The following is a 14,889-nucleotide window of genomic DNA, read 5'->3' as shown; positions in this document are numbered from 1 at the left end:
GATTGTCGCTTGATTTCTTGTCGTTCAATATTTTCTTTATTGCTAATATATATAAGGAATAATTATATTGTCCTTTCTTGATATTTGATGTAATTACACGTACGCATAGATTCTTTATGGCTTGAAAAATCGCATTTGGTATCCCTGATATTTGCTTCAATTTAACAAAAAGATCCGTCCATTAATCAAAATTTACTGAACTTTTTTATATTAACCAAAAAACAGAATGAAAATAAATATTTACTCTCGATCGACTTATTATTAACTTATTGCAAGTGAAACAAATTTTTTATGACTAAAAACTCATCAGTCATTTTCTTTTCTAGAACAACTTTTCAAATATACTCGACTTCTATAAATTATCACTTTTTAGAACATACAAGTTCCACATGAATATTTCCATAGTCTAGTTTCATATTATTCCATGGTTACTAAAGCATATGATAAGAACATACGCAGTAGACTAGAATATTTATACTTGTCAATGGTCTAAGTTAACAAAGCATGATATAGTGCATATGTATATTCATCATTCTGAACTAAAATGCTATACGCAAAGCCCAACATAATAATCATTAGAGTGTCAAAAACATTGAATGGCTACTGTTTGTTTCCTAGGAATTTTCTCAACTGCTGTTCTTCACAACGGCACGGATGCTGAAGTGAAAATTTGAAATATTATTAAAATATTATTTTAATATTTTTAATTTACATAATTGAATGATTTCTAATTTAACAAATAACATGATAAAGACAAATTTTCATATTATGTTCAATTTGAATTATTATGTGTGTATGTTAAGTAAAATGAATATTTTTTTTAGATCTTCGACTCTCCGGGTTCTAATTCTCAAACCTCACACCTGGATGGCTCAGTCTAGTAATTGTCTTGGCCTATTCATTTGGCTCAGCCCACTTCAGTCACCAGGCCCACTCCTCGACCCAGTTTCTCTTTTTTTATATACCTCCTTCTTTAGCTGGTGGAAATCCCTAGCCCTAATTTGCCCGTCTCCTCGTCTCTTTTACTTCTTCTTCTTTTTCTTCTCCTTCTCTCTCTCTCTCTCTCTCTCTCTCTCTCTCTCCACTATTTTTCTCTCTCTCTAAAATCAATGTATTCCCCCTATATATACCTTTCGTGGTTTCTGATGTTGTTAATAACCAGAAAACTTCTATCTCTTTCTTTCTTCCAATTAAAAATTTTTCGTGGACAAATTTTTTAGTGAAAATCTAAGTGGTTTCGGGTGGTTCTTAGTGGACTGAACCTTGATTTTTTTTTTTTTTTTGGTCTTTTCAACTGTGAGAGGTTGCCGGCCGTTAGGTGGTGTTTGGGCTCTCCTATACCGGATTTGGCCCCTAAGCTAATAATTCTTTTTGTTCTTACTGTTTTATTTATTGTTAATTTCTGCCTATTGTAATATTAGTATAAATAAGGGTTTTCTAAACCCACAATCTTCTGTAATAGTTAACTAGGATTCATATTTTTTATTGGGCTCACTACTGGTGGATTCATCCAACAGTGGTATCAGAGCATTGGGTTCTTTCTTTGTGTCGATAAGATCGTTCTTATTTTATTATCCTTTTGCGAACTGTCATTCTGATTATGCTTTGTCTGAAAAATAGCTTAGTGTGGTTATTTTCTAAAATATGATATTTTGGCTTTGTGATTATCGTTGTGTGCAAAAATCTTTTCTGCTTTGTGGGTCTGAAATACTTTATCTGCTTAGTGCAATCTCTTTTACTGCTTAGTGTTTACTTTTTCTTCGACCAAGACCATTTACCTTACTTATCCCTCACTTGGTCGAGCCCTTGAGGGCTGTCAGGTATCTAGCTAAGGTTAAGCTAAGTTTCATCTTATATGTAATAATATTTGTCTTCTGTTATTATTTCTGTATTTGTTAATATTTATTGTTGTTGTTAACTCTGTTACTATTATTTTGTTATGGCTGGTTAAAACTTGCAACCTTTTTATGGAAAAACAAATTTTCAATTTGGTAACAAAAAATGAAAAGAATTTTAGTTCAACAAAACGTTCTCAAAGTCATTGTTGGTAAATATTCTAAAAATATTTCTGAAGAAAAAAAAAACTAAAAAGATGAATATGCTTTCTATAATTTTAAACCTTTTTAAGAAAAGTAGGAAAATAAGATACAACTAAAGACTTATGGAATAAATCAAAAGAATTATATACTAAGATTATTTTACCTAATAAGTTGTGTTTACTTAATAAAAATTTCCGTTATCAAATGGCTTTATCCAAAGCGTTGAAGAAAATTTGGATGATTTTACAAAACTAAATCAAGATATTAAACTAATTGGAGATAAAAAAATATTGATGATTATTCTTCTATTGTTTTATTAAATGCTCTTCTTGAAGTCTATATTGATGTTAAAGTTGCTATCAAGTATAATAGAGATAATGTTAAATTTAGATACTGTGATTATAAAGAAATGGATCTTAAAACAAATAAATCTAGTCAGGTCTAAAATAAGGTAAATCATGTTAGGGGAAGAACAAATAATAGAAACTCTGAATATAAATAAAGAAGACATAGTAAAGGTAGAATAGAAGTAGAAGTAGAAGTAGGTCAAAGTCTAGAACTAGGGATGAAAGACCTAGAGAAAGAAGATGTTATAATTGTGATAGTAAAGGTCATTATATAAAAAGATGTTATAATTGTGGTAGTAAAGGTCATTATATATAAAAGACTGTAAAAAGTCAAAAGAAGATAAAAACAAAGATGCAAATGTAATCACTGAAGAAAATTCTGGAGAAGTCTATATGGTATGTGATGTTAATTCTGTTCAATCTTCTTTAAATATGAATGAATGATTAATTGATTCTGGCTGTACTTTTCATATGAATCCTTTTTAAAAACGTTGACAAATTATGAACCTGAAAATTTTAGCTGTGTCCATGGCTAAAAGAAAGCTTTGTGAAATAAAAGGTCTTGGTGACATATGCTTAACTTTTGAAAATTGTTATAAGTTAATCATGAAAAATATAAGGCGTGTTCCTGAATTATGCCATAATTTAATTTCTTGTGTTGTCCTGGAAAAACAAAGGCTTGAGGGTAGATGGGGTAAAGGAATTATGAAAATAATGAAGGGATCTATGACTTTCAAGATTGAAAGAAAAAGAAATTTATATGTTTGTTTTGTGAAATACATGATATTCTTGTTGCAATTGCTTTGAAAGATGATAAAACTAGTTTATGGCATAAGAGATTAGGCCACATCAATATAAGAGGCCTAAAATTATTACATAAAGAAGGTATCTTAACTAATAAAGTAAGTAAAATAGATTTCTGTAATAATTGTATACTAGGAGGACAACACAAGGTACATTTTTCTGCTTCACCTCACCTAAATCCCTCATTATCGTCTTGTATACTTGTCTAGTTCATGTTGATTATAGGGTCCTGCTAATACTACAATTCATGGTGGAAATAGTATTTTTTTTAATTTATAATTGATAATTACTTTAGAAAAGTTTTTGTGTTCTTGATGAAACAAAAATCTGAATTTTTTGAAAAATTTAAAAACTGGAAAACCTTAATGAAAAATCAGACTGGTAAGAAATTAAAAGCCTTAAGAATTGATAATGGCTTAGAATTTATAATGTCTTATTTGCAATGAGTTTGGAATAAAAAGGCATAAAACTACTCTCTATAACCCCCAACAAAATGGAGTAGCTGAAAGAATGAATAGAACCTTTTAAATAAGGTTAGATATATGCCTGTAAGTTCAGGTTTGTCAAAATTATTTTGGGGCGAAACTGTTTTAACTATTGCATATTTGATAAATAGATCACCCTCTGTTCATTTATTATAAAAAATACCTGAGTCTGTATGGTCTAAAAAACATATTGTATTTCTTCCTTATGCATTTTTGGCTATTTTGGTTTTGTATTACAAAATAGGGATAAACTTGTTCTCCGTTCCCAAAAATGTCTGTTTATTGGTTATCCTAAATGTATTAAAGGTCATAGGCTTTGGCTTAGAGGCCAACCAGGTTTTAAAGTAGTAATAAGTAGGAATGTTACTTTCAATGATTTGAGATGCCTTGTCTTACTCATACACCTAGGAAAATTGAAGATGTAGATATCGTATGCACCTTTAAAAAGGTGGAGGAACCTTCATAAAATAACCAACAAGGGGAAGAGACTGGGAAAGAAAATCAACAATCTAATGATGGGAATATAGAAAATGATGAACTTAAAAGGAGTTTACAACATTATCAGCTAGCTAGAGATAGGAATAGAAGAGAATTCAGGCTTCCCTTTAGATTTAAAGATTTTCATCTTATTTCTCTTGTGCTAAATGCTGAAAATTGTGAACTTTGTTCTAATGAAGAAGCTTTAAAATATGCTGATTCAAAAAGTTGGTTGGAAGCTATGAATGAAGAAATAAAATCTTTATATGCTAATAAAACCTGGGTTCTTGCTCCAACAACTAGTAACTGTTCTGTTGTTAATTGCAACTGTGTTTTCAAAATAAAACAAAATGATTCAAATTGTTTTAAACCAAGATTAGTTGTGAAAGATTTTACTCAAAAAGAGGAATTGGTTGTACAGAAATTTTTTCTCCTGTTGTGAATTATACTTCTGTTATAATTACGCTTGCTCTTATTGCTCATTATGACTATGCATTGAAACAAATGAATGTTAAAACTGCTTTCTTTCATGGTGACTTAGAAAAACAGATTCACATGCAACAACCTAGTGGTTTTATTGATAAACAAAAATCTGATTATGTTGTTTGCTAGAGAAATCCTTGTATGGATTAAAGCAATCACCTAGGCAATAGAACAAAAATTTGATATGTTCATGAATTCTTTAAATTTTAAAAGAAGTGCCTATGATCATTACTTGTATCTTAAATATGACCATTCTATTCCTGTGTTTCTTTTGTTATATGTTGATGATATGTTAATTGCTAGCCCTAGTATAAAATTGATAAAGAATTGCAAAATAACTTGAGCGGAAAATTTGGAATAAAAGATTTGGGTGATGCTAAAAAAATATTAGAAATGTCTATTGATAAAAAAAAAGTTAGAAGTAATTCAACAATTTTTCTAAATAAAAAATCCTATGTTAAATCTGTGTTGGAAAAATTCTCAATGTTTGATCCAAAACCCTCCTTTCTTCCTTTGGATGCACATTTCTAGTTAAGTAAAGATCAAAGTCCTAAAACTAAATTTGAAAAAGAACAGATGGAGTTCCTTATGCTAGTGCAATAGGATCTATACGCACCCGCATAGATATAGCTTATGTTGTTAGTTGCCTTAGTAGATATATATCTAATATTGGACTACCTCATTGGGATGTTCTTAAATGATTACATAGGTATTTAAAAGATTCTATAAGTATTGGCATAAAATTTTCTAAGTGTGCTGATGGTGCAAATTTAATTGGATATGTGGATTCCAACTATGCAAATGATAGAGATAGTAGAAAATTAACTACATCATATGTATTTATATTGGTGTGGTCCATAAGCTGAAAATTACAACTTCAGCACATTGTTGCTTTGTCTACAACTGAAGCTGAACATATTGCAACCACGAAAACTTTTAAAGAAGCAATTTGGCTAGAAGGAGTGTTAAAATAAATTAATTTTCTAAAAAAAAGGTAACAGTATTTTCTATAGTCAATCTGGAATTCAACTTTGCAAAAATCATGTCCTTTATGATAGAACTAAACATATTGATTTAAGGTATCATTTTATTAGAGACATTGTTAGAAAGAAAAATATTAATTTAGAAAAGATCGATTCTGAATCTAATCCTACAAATGTGGGAACTAAGTGTTTACCAATAGAGAAATTTAAAACTTGCCTCAAAATCTTGAGCTTAGTATAAGTAATTTTCTGCAATATTCTTTGCACTTTCTAACTTATATATACAAGTATCTCTATCTATTTTGCAGGAATCTTTTGGTGCCCTGGTGAATGGCGATAATGAAGCCAGATCCAGATCCGAACCTGGTCTCTCTTTAGGATCCATGGTCCAAGGTGAGAAACGTTATAAAATATGGCTCATGGCCCAAATCCACCCCAGACCTCATTCCTAGATGGCTCAGCCTAGTAAACTGCCTTAGCCCATTCCTTTGACTAAGCCCACCAATTAGCCCCGCAGGCGTGACCCTATTGGCCCGTGAATAAGGTATTTAGCTCATAACCCATCTATTTATACTAATGTAGCAGGCCCAAAAAGAAGCCCAATCTAGCAAATGACAACTCAACAGATTGCAAAGACAACATGTCATACTTACTTCTAACATCATGAGACATTATATACAAATATTTCCAATAAACTCTTCATAGATCGATTACAGCTAACCTGGTTGCAGCAAGTAAAACGGAATCTAAAAAATTCGATTTAACATGCATGACTCATTAAAATAGTCATAAGTTCTTCAAGATAAGTCTAAATCAGAATTTCTTCTTATTATTATTATTATTATTATTATTATTATTGTTGTTGTTGTTAATATTATTTAGCTAACCTAAGCAACTTTTTAACGACATATCACAAACTGCAATAACTTTCGAGATTCACTCTCCATCAACTATAAATAGAGGTCACTATGCAACCATAACATAACCAAGTTTACTCACTCTTACTTTCATTTTCTCTCGATTTTTCAGCAAGTGAAAATTCAATTTTTTACTCCACACGGTTACTGTTACTCTATCTTGATATTTCATCAAATCACTTTGATTATTCCACCATTATTCATACGTTATTTTTAATTTCTCAATTATTCTTCTAATAAATTCATTATTGACTTAAATATTAGAATGTTAGCTCCTATTTGTAGATCAGTCCTCCTTTAGTATTACAAATCCTATGAAGCTCTTTGGATCATTATGGTGTGGCTAAACTTGTACATATCATAATCAATATAACTACAATTATAATAGACCAACGATTATTATTAAAATAGACTAATAGCCACATATTGTACATGTAGCTAAAATATTTGAAGGGTCAATACATTTACAAAATAATATTTATAGATAAATTTATAGAGCAAACTAGAAAGCTAGCACCATCTGCTTAGGTCCTCGACCTCAATGGAACTACAATAATGTTGTAATTTAAAATTAAATTACATGTTAAAATTCATAAATTAAGAGGTAAGAAATTGAGAGAGGTACATATCCCACATAGGAATATGATGGGAAATATAGGGCATTGATGTGTACATAAGCTGGATGTGGATGTGAGTGTTTTTACACTCAAAGTTCATCCCACATTCAAAATTTATATCTAAAATAAATTTCTTATATTAAATTCAAGTCCTAGTTGTATTTGAAATGTTATGGAGACTAGAGTGAACAGGGGATTGCCCCACACATGCATTAGCGTTTCCCATCTTGACTTGGGTGTGGGCATTAGCGTTAGGGCGAATATCTTAGTTTTAGGAATATTTTTTTTTACTGTATAACATTTGAATTTAACTAGACATGACAAAAAATTAATAGTTTTCCAGTCAAATCATTTTTAAAATAGCATTTGAAATGTTTGACCGGCTGTTTTAAAGCTGTCAACGTTACTGGTTGTTTCCGGCCGTTTCACCTGGGTATTTATGTTCGTCTTAAATGGTTGTGTTAAATGATTAGTTTTGGAGTGCCTATATATGGCTGTCACTCCTTCATTCTCAAACACACCTCTCAACCGAGCAGTCTCCTCTCCTCTTTTGCTCTCAATTTCTCTCTACTATTCCAAGGTTTGAGCTTTAGTTTCGGTAAAAGGCTACTGGATATTGGTCGATGTGTTTGTCAATATAAATGTAATACTGAACAAACGGTAACCATCTTATCCTGAAAGAAATTACGTAGAACCGGATACATTTTTGAACATAATGTATAATTTTTTCAAGGCAAACTGTTTTTTTGCGATTCGGTTAGAGTTCAATATCCATTGGACCGAGAGTTGTTACAATACAACTCTTGTTATAAATTATCCTTTAATTTGTCATAAAAAATAGCATATCTAATTATTTTCCGTATAGTTTTATTTCAACATGCATAATTTGTATTTTGATTTCAAAATTGATTTAACATATCCAATTTTCAATTTCAAAAACGAAATTATAATTATTTATGCAAATTTCCCAACAAGTAATGCTCTTGAGGGAGAGAAAACGTAAACATTCATCCTTTAATGGGTTGAATTTCCTACATCCAATTTCATTCTATATTTTGTTTCATGTAATATATATAAATATATATATATATACATTATGCTTTTTAAAAATAAAAAAGTAAATTGGATCGAGCTCTCTTGATGTTTAATATAATTACAAATACTTCTTCTTATTTAAAAAATTATAAATATCTTTTAATATTTGACATAATTTTATAATCTTTGGAAGACAATTAAAATGGAAACGTCAAGTACATTACTTTTTTTTTTAAAGCAAATATAAAAAAAAATTGATGTTGGTGGAAGTTATTACAAAAAATATATATATAATAAATCTAATGTTGGACAAATATTATTATAAAAAAATTACAAAAACTTTAAAAAGATATAAAATTATAATTCAGGGTCCGAAGGACATTTCGGACCATTCAATACAAGATCTAGATAAAACTCCAACAGAAACTAACGGAATTAGTCAATTATTGGACGAACTTTATTACTAAGGACTATAAATAATTTTTCAAACGAAGAGGGGTCCGATGTAACTTACCCTGAATAAAATAGATTTCATAATTTTTATATATTTAACATGTATATAATAAATGGATTACTTTTATTTTAAGGTCCTTTTTACTTTTTTGGATGGGATAAATGGGGTTAGATAATTTCATGATTAGTATGGGAATATTTGATTAGATGATAATTTAAAAAAATTATTTTGTATGAAATATTGGGTGATTATTATGTGATAATTTAATGATGTATTTATTTTTGTGGTGGTTATAATTAAAGGATAAGTTAGGATGCGATTGTTGTCTCCTTTGTAAAGATTGGGACCTTGAGATTTGGGTGTTTGTTTTGTCAAAAACTCTATCCTAAAATAATTCACCTGACAAGAATGTTTGGTAAATATGCTGAAATATAAGGGTATTTTCAAAACAATAAATAAGTTGACGAGGACAGTTTGACCCTTCAAGATTTTATATCACCATATATGACCCGTGCTAATTCTAATACCAGCAACATCGCAGGTTCAATATGACAACACAATCCTCAACAATTTCGAGCCCTATGCTCTTATAACGGGTCAAGCATTTTGAAACTAAACAAAATATTGGATCTGATAATTTGTGATATCATATCTAATACAATATGTAAAAGAGGTATACAGGATATATTAAATGAACTAGAAAATAATAAAAAATGTCGTACTAAAGTGAATCCAAGTTAGGCCCAAAGTTGTAATTTATATGTATGTTTGTCTAAATTTATGATCATTTTTAATTTACTATTTTTTTATACAAGTTTTAGTGTGAAATTATTAATTTAATTGATTAATTTTTCATATTTTGGTATAATTGATTGATATTATTTTTTTAAAAGAACAAAAAAGGAAAGAAAGGGGAAATGTCCTATGGCTAACCAATTGATAGAAATGGACCCTAAAACCGAGTTGGGCCCAGAGTTGTAAGAATATTTAGCCTGGGCAATGAACGTTTGTTTACTTTTCACGAAATATAATTAACAAAATTATATTTTTGGTCTTATAATTATAAATTATATTTTTTATTCAGTGATTTCATAAGTATGTAATATTATACAAACAATTATGATGAATTATATTAATATAATTAATACTCTGATGCGATCAACCTACAAAAGAATTTCCTGACAGATTGTTACAAGGAAAAAGAACATGTAATTTGGTATACTTTATATGTCTGTTATTGGATCCGAAACCCACCAAAACTAGCTAGGATATTATTATTTTATTTTTTCTTGCTGTTTTTCAAGAAAACGGTTACTGCCAGTTATATAGGAAGGTTAAAGCTGACAAGAAGATGGACTCTGATGTGTATAGTGGACTCTCACTATATATATATATATATACATCCAATGATTTTTACGAAATCATTGTACATATATACCTCCACCAAAAATCATTCTACGTACGAACTTCTTGTCCTTCATTCCTCTCCATCTGTGTAGTGTAGTGCATGCACTATGGCTCCACCGGCATGGCTTCCACCCTTGAATTCCCACCAAGAATCCTTCATAAATGTTGACATGCATGAATCCTATGCCAGACCAAGAATTGGAGACGTCAAGTTAATGATCGAGCTTCACGTCCACGTCGATTTCTACTCGGAGAAGGATGTCGGCCTGAAGTTGGCGTTTCCAGGCTTTTTCATCACTCAGCGCAGACCAATCAACATGAAAAATCACGAAGCCCTGGAAGAGTCATTGTGGGATCTCATCCAGGACGAAGATCTCATCCCCTTCGAATTGCTCAACTGCTTTTGGACGGATTGGACGAAACTCCAACTCCACAGCCGTCAGTGGCAGTTGCTTCTACTTACCAACGAAGATGAGCTCGTTGAGAAAATCTCTGATTTCCTTCATCTGGTGCACAGTAAACCAAAGAACAAGGACATGATGGCATGGGTGCGCTTGGAGATCCGGAAAATTGTGAAGGTGCCTGTGGAGGAATTCGCGTCGTGGATTTCTTGGTTTGATGAGCAGAAACGGATTGACCCCACATTTGAGTCTGAATACAGTAAAGCCATCAGAAGACCGCGTGACATGAGCGAGGTTCACCAAGAAGCGGAATCGTTAATGGCGAGGCGTCCGGCAAAGATAATCAATGGGGAACTACAAATTGTGGCTGTGAATGGCGGAAAAGATGACGATGGTGCGTCGATGTTGGCGAAAGAGTCATGTTCCATATGTTTGGAAGGGTTTTTCAATGGGGGGCGCGCGACGAGGCTGCCTTGCAGTCATATGTTCCATGAAAATTGCATATTGAGGTGGCTGCGGGAAAATCATGTTTGTCCTTTGTGTCGCTATGAGTTGCCCATTGACGAGTAATGTAATCTTGAATTTTGTTCAATGATTCATGTATCGGTTCTTGATCTTGAATTTTGTTCAAAAGATTGATGTATCAGTTCTTGATCTTGAGTTTTGTTCAAAGATTGATGAACGAGTTCTTAAATATATTAATCAATTTTATAGCGCGAATATATCTCATCTGTTTTTTTTGGTAATCTAGGGCTTATAGATTGGGGTAAAACATGTTAATTAGTTCCGTCATCAACTGTCATTAATTATGAAAAATAATTATGTCAAGAAATGTATATTAATATATACATAGATTAATTTGGATTATTTTCTTCTGAATGCAAGGAACCGAAAATAAACCAGCTGGAATATAAGAAAGTAAATGTCTTAAGCAGCTATCATTTTGAATTTATTAAAATTTGTTTTGTAATAATGCTATTCTTAATTGCATGTATAAAACCATAATTAGTATCATTTCAAACTTATCAGAATTTTTTTCTTAGTTACATATGATGAAAGAGAATCAATTGGCATCCATGGGATGGGACATGATTGGCCTCTTCTTTTACTTCGTTTGTCTTAGGATAAAACATGCTATTTATTAGGCGTTTGGCTCGTCGATATATAATTTCCAGAATTTGATCATATTACCAAGAAGATGTTGAATGAAAATCTGTATTTACCTCTATTAACTTATTGCAAATTTATCAGAAATAAAAACAATTTTTTTCTGATTGAACTGTCTTATACATGTTCACATGCTATAAATGCATGTGAGGAGGTATATTTCACCGTGTTAATAGCTTGATTGAGCATTATAAGAAGAGAAAAATGCTGATCGAGAGATGTAATATAAGGAACGGATCAAAACGTAGCATACTGCTGATCATGAGGAGAGCTAGTGATCAGTTGAGGTTCCAACCGGGCTAATAGAACCAAGGATGATAATCTTTTAACAGATGCTATGATGCTTTGGTTAGAACGGTACAGCAATTTCATGTTTCAACTACAACAGCTTTGAACAAGAAAAGTTGTAATAGCAAGTTAGTAACAGTGGATCATCTCAATTAGGAGAGTTGGCAACGATATTTGGGGCCGTTCTTGATACATATCAAGAGTATCGTTTTATATTTGCTGAAATACTCGGAAGAGAAACTCATGTGCAGAAAATAGCCTGTGAGACGCAACAAGGTTAGATGGAGAATCGATGAAGTTGCCTAATCTTAACTTACAAGCTCATCTCCTAACAACATCTCTGATTGTAACTGATCCTGCAGACTCGACCTCTTTTACAGTCTTCCCAAAGACGATAGGATCTCATATGACTGTCTGGGAGTTTTATGTTAAGTTGCATTGTTAGTTTTGTTTTTGCTGCTTTCCAATTCTATTTTATTGCTAACAGAGCAATGATGAACTACAATGATGTGCACTTGGTGTTTGATCTTAGAGCTCGATTTTGTGAGAATTGAATAGAACAATTATCATTCTAAAAGACATTTGTAACCAGAGGAATTTCGGGTTATCAGATTGACTGAGGCGGTTATAATGTCTTAACATTGTGCCAAGGAAAAGCTTTCGGTCATAGAAGTCATGAATTAACTTGCCAAGATAGTAGAGATACATAGCAGTATAATAGTTTTCAGTAACTCATTCCTGCTATAGCATTTCCACATTGTTCAAACTAGTTCATCTCAGTATTTATTGGAAGAGGTTTATTTACCTTGTCCTAACCTATTTGATATGCATATAATATGAATGACGTCTGAAAGATGGCTGATCCTCAGTCTTTGATGGCCTTGGCAGTCCAAACGGGACGGTGCTGGCCCAGGGGCATATGAGGCCCTTGATGAGCCCCATTCCCACAGCCCTTTTCAACCGTGTAGTGATTACCATGGCCTGCATAACTGTTCTGGCTGTTCCAGGCATCGTAATGCTGTTCCTGCTCGTACCATTCTTCTGAATACTGCACATTAAAATCTTCAGGCCCGCACTTGAAACTGTCTGTGTTGTGATCATAGCCTCCATAACCATGCATCTGATTGTAGTTATGCCTCGCTGGGCTGGGCTTCCATTGATCAGCATGCTTGAAACTGTCAGCCCTCTGATCATACCCTCCGTAGCCATGCATCTGATTGTAGTTATGATTTTGTGGGCCAGGAGTCCACTGATCCGGCTTCTTCATCTGCACGGCTGCGCCACTTTTGTAGCGATAGTCGTTCTTGTAGTAGTCCATGGTTCCCGGGGTGACATGATGATTGGGCTTCATCTGCATGCTTTGATGGGAAAACTCATTGTTGTAGTGGTAGTCGTCTTCCGCGAAGTAGTCCTCCTCTACTTCCGCAAAGTAGTGCTGAGCATAGCCACCGCGGGGATACATCTGCATCTTTCTTGAGGCTGTTTTTGGTGCTAATTGCAGTTGATTGAAGTTTTTAAGACTGCTGCTATATGATTAAGGTTTTAAGATTGCTGCTTATATATACAGTTTGAGAGGCATTGCAGTGGCATGAGAAGAATCAATTCTCATGTGTGTGGACGGTCTGGATGCCAAAAAGTCCCAATGCCAGATATTATTCTCCAACTTGCGTTGTGGGTGGGAGAATCTGTCTTGCTGGTCCTGCTTTGCGCCCTAACCATTTTGATCTCACCAAAATTATTTGCATCTACTTTGTGGACTAAAGAGAGAATTTTAACTGTTGCTTATATTCTTGCAAAATGGAACGTAGGTTGGGGTCGATTCTACGATGCACAGATACAGACACGTCAAAATAGATGTACAGATACGGACATACTGACATGGATAAACAGCACGTAATTTGTAGAAGAATATGACACGACTATAATATGAGTGTTTTATAAGTTTTATATGCAAAAATTTTAAGTATATATTTGTATGTAATTAGTAAATAACTTATACAAACATAGATGTAATTAAAATGAATCAAGCATATTTAAATGTTATTTGTAAACAATGATATTAAGATCAAAGAGCATAGTCTTAGAAAAGGAAAATTAAATAGGAAATGAAGTAAAATGAAAATTAATAAAGCAATACTATTTCTTTTAACTCATTTTAGAAATTTGTTAAATTTTATAATCTTCAATTTATGAAATATACCAACAAAAAAGAATAATTTGCAGCGTCCAAAATATGTCGACATGCTATCAACCGTGTTCTTGTTGTGTCTATACTGTGTTGGGATTTTTCTTTATTTTATTTTATTTCGATTAAATGATATATCCGATTATGTGTTGCAGCTGTGTAGACGTCGTGTCAATGATCAACACATATTGAAATTGAACATGATAATATTTTGTATTATAGTAGAAAAAAAGAAGTTATAAACATTAATTTTTTTTATTATCTAATTAAAATATAAATAAACAGACAATACGTACAAATTTTATTTTTCAAATTTAAAGCTATCAGCCATGTAATTATTAGCTAGCCTTTGGTCTTGATTGTACTGCAACTCAACGGCTAGTAACAGTAATCCCTTTTTCAAATGCTAAAACATAATCACTTGGAACTTCAAACTCAAACAGCACCAAAATGCACTTTATTTATTGCTTAATAGCACTCCAACCCCAAAAGCTGCTCAAATTTTCATCCTTTTGTTTCAAGAATTCAAGAGCCCTTTTTAGTCAAAAATCACTACAGTTTCCATATATATACTAATCGTCATCGCACGCGGTTCCCACAAACACATAAAAAAAATTTGGTGTGAGATGATAAGAAAAAAAAATTATAAAAAGAACAAATTATAATTATAAATTGCAATAAATATGGAGAAGTAAGGCCGGAGAGAAATATGGAGTAATAGGTAGTTAACGGAAAATATATACGTATGTAAAACTGTGAGATTATTAAAAAATATCAAAATTATTAATCTGATCAATTTT

Source organism: Sesamum indicum, linkage group LG8 (assembly GCF_026168435.1).
Source record: "Sesamum indicum cultivar Baizhima isolate 11 linkage group LG8, ASM2616843v1, whole genome shotgun sequence".
Lineage (NCBI taxonomy): Eukaryota > Viridiplantae > Streptophyta > Magnoliopsida > Lamiales > Pedaliaceae > Sesamum > Sesamum indicum.
The sequence above is the reverse complement of the archived record's forward strand: the minus strand, read 5'-3'. Positions refer to the sequence as shown.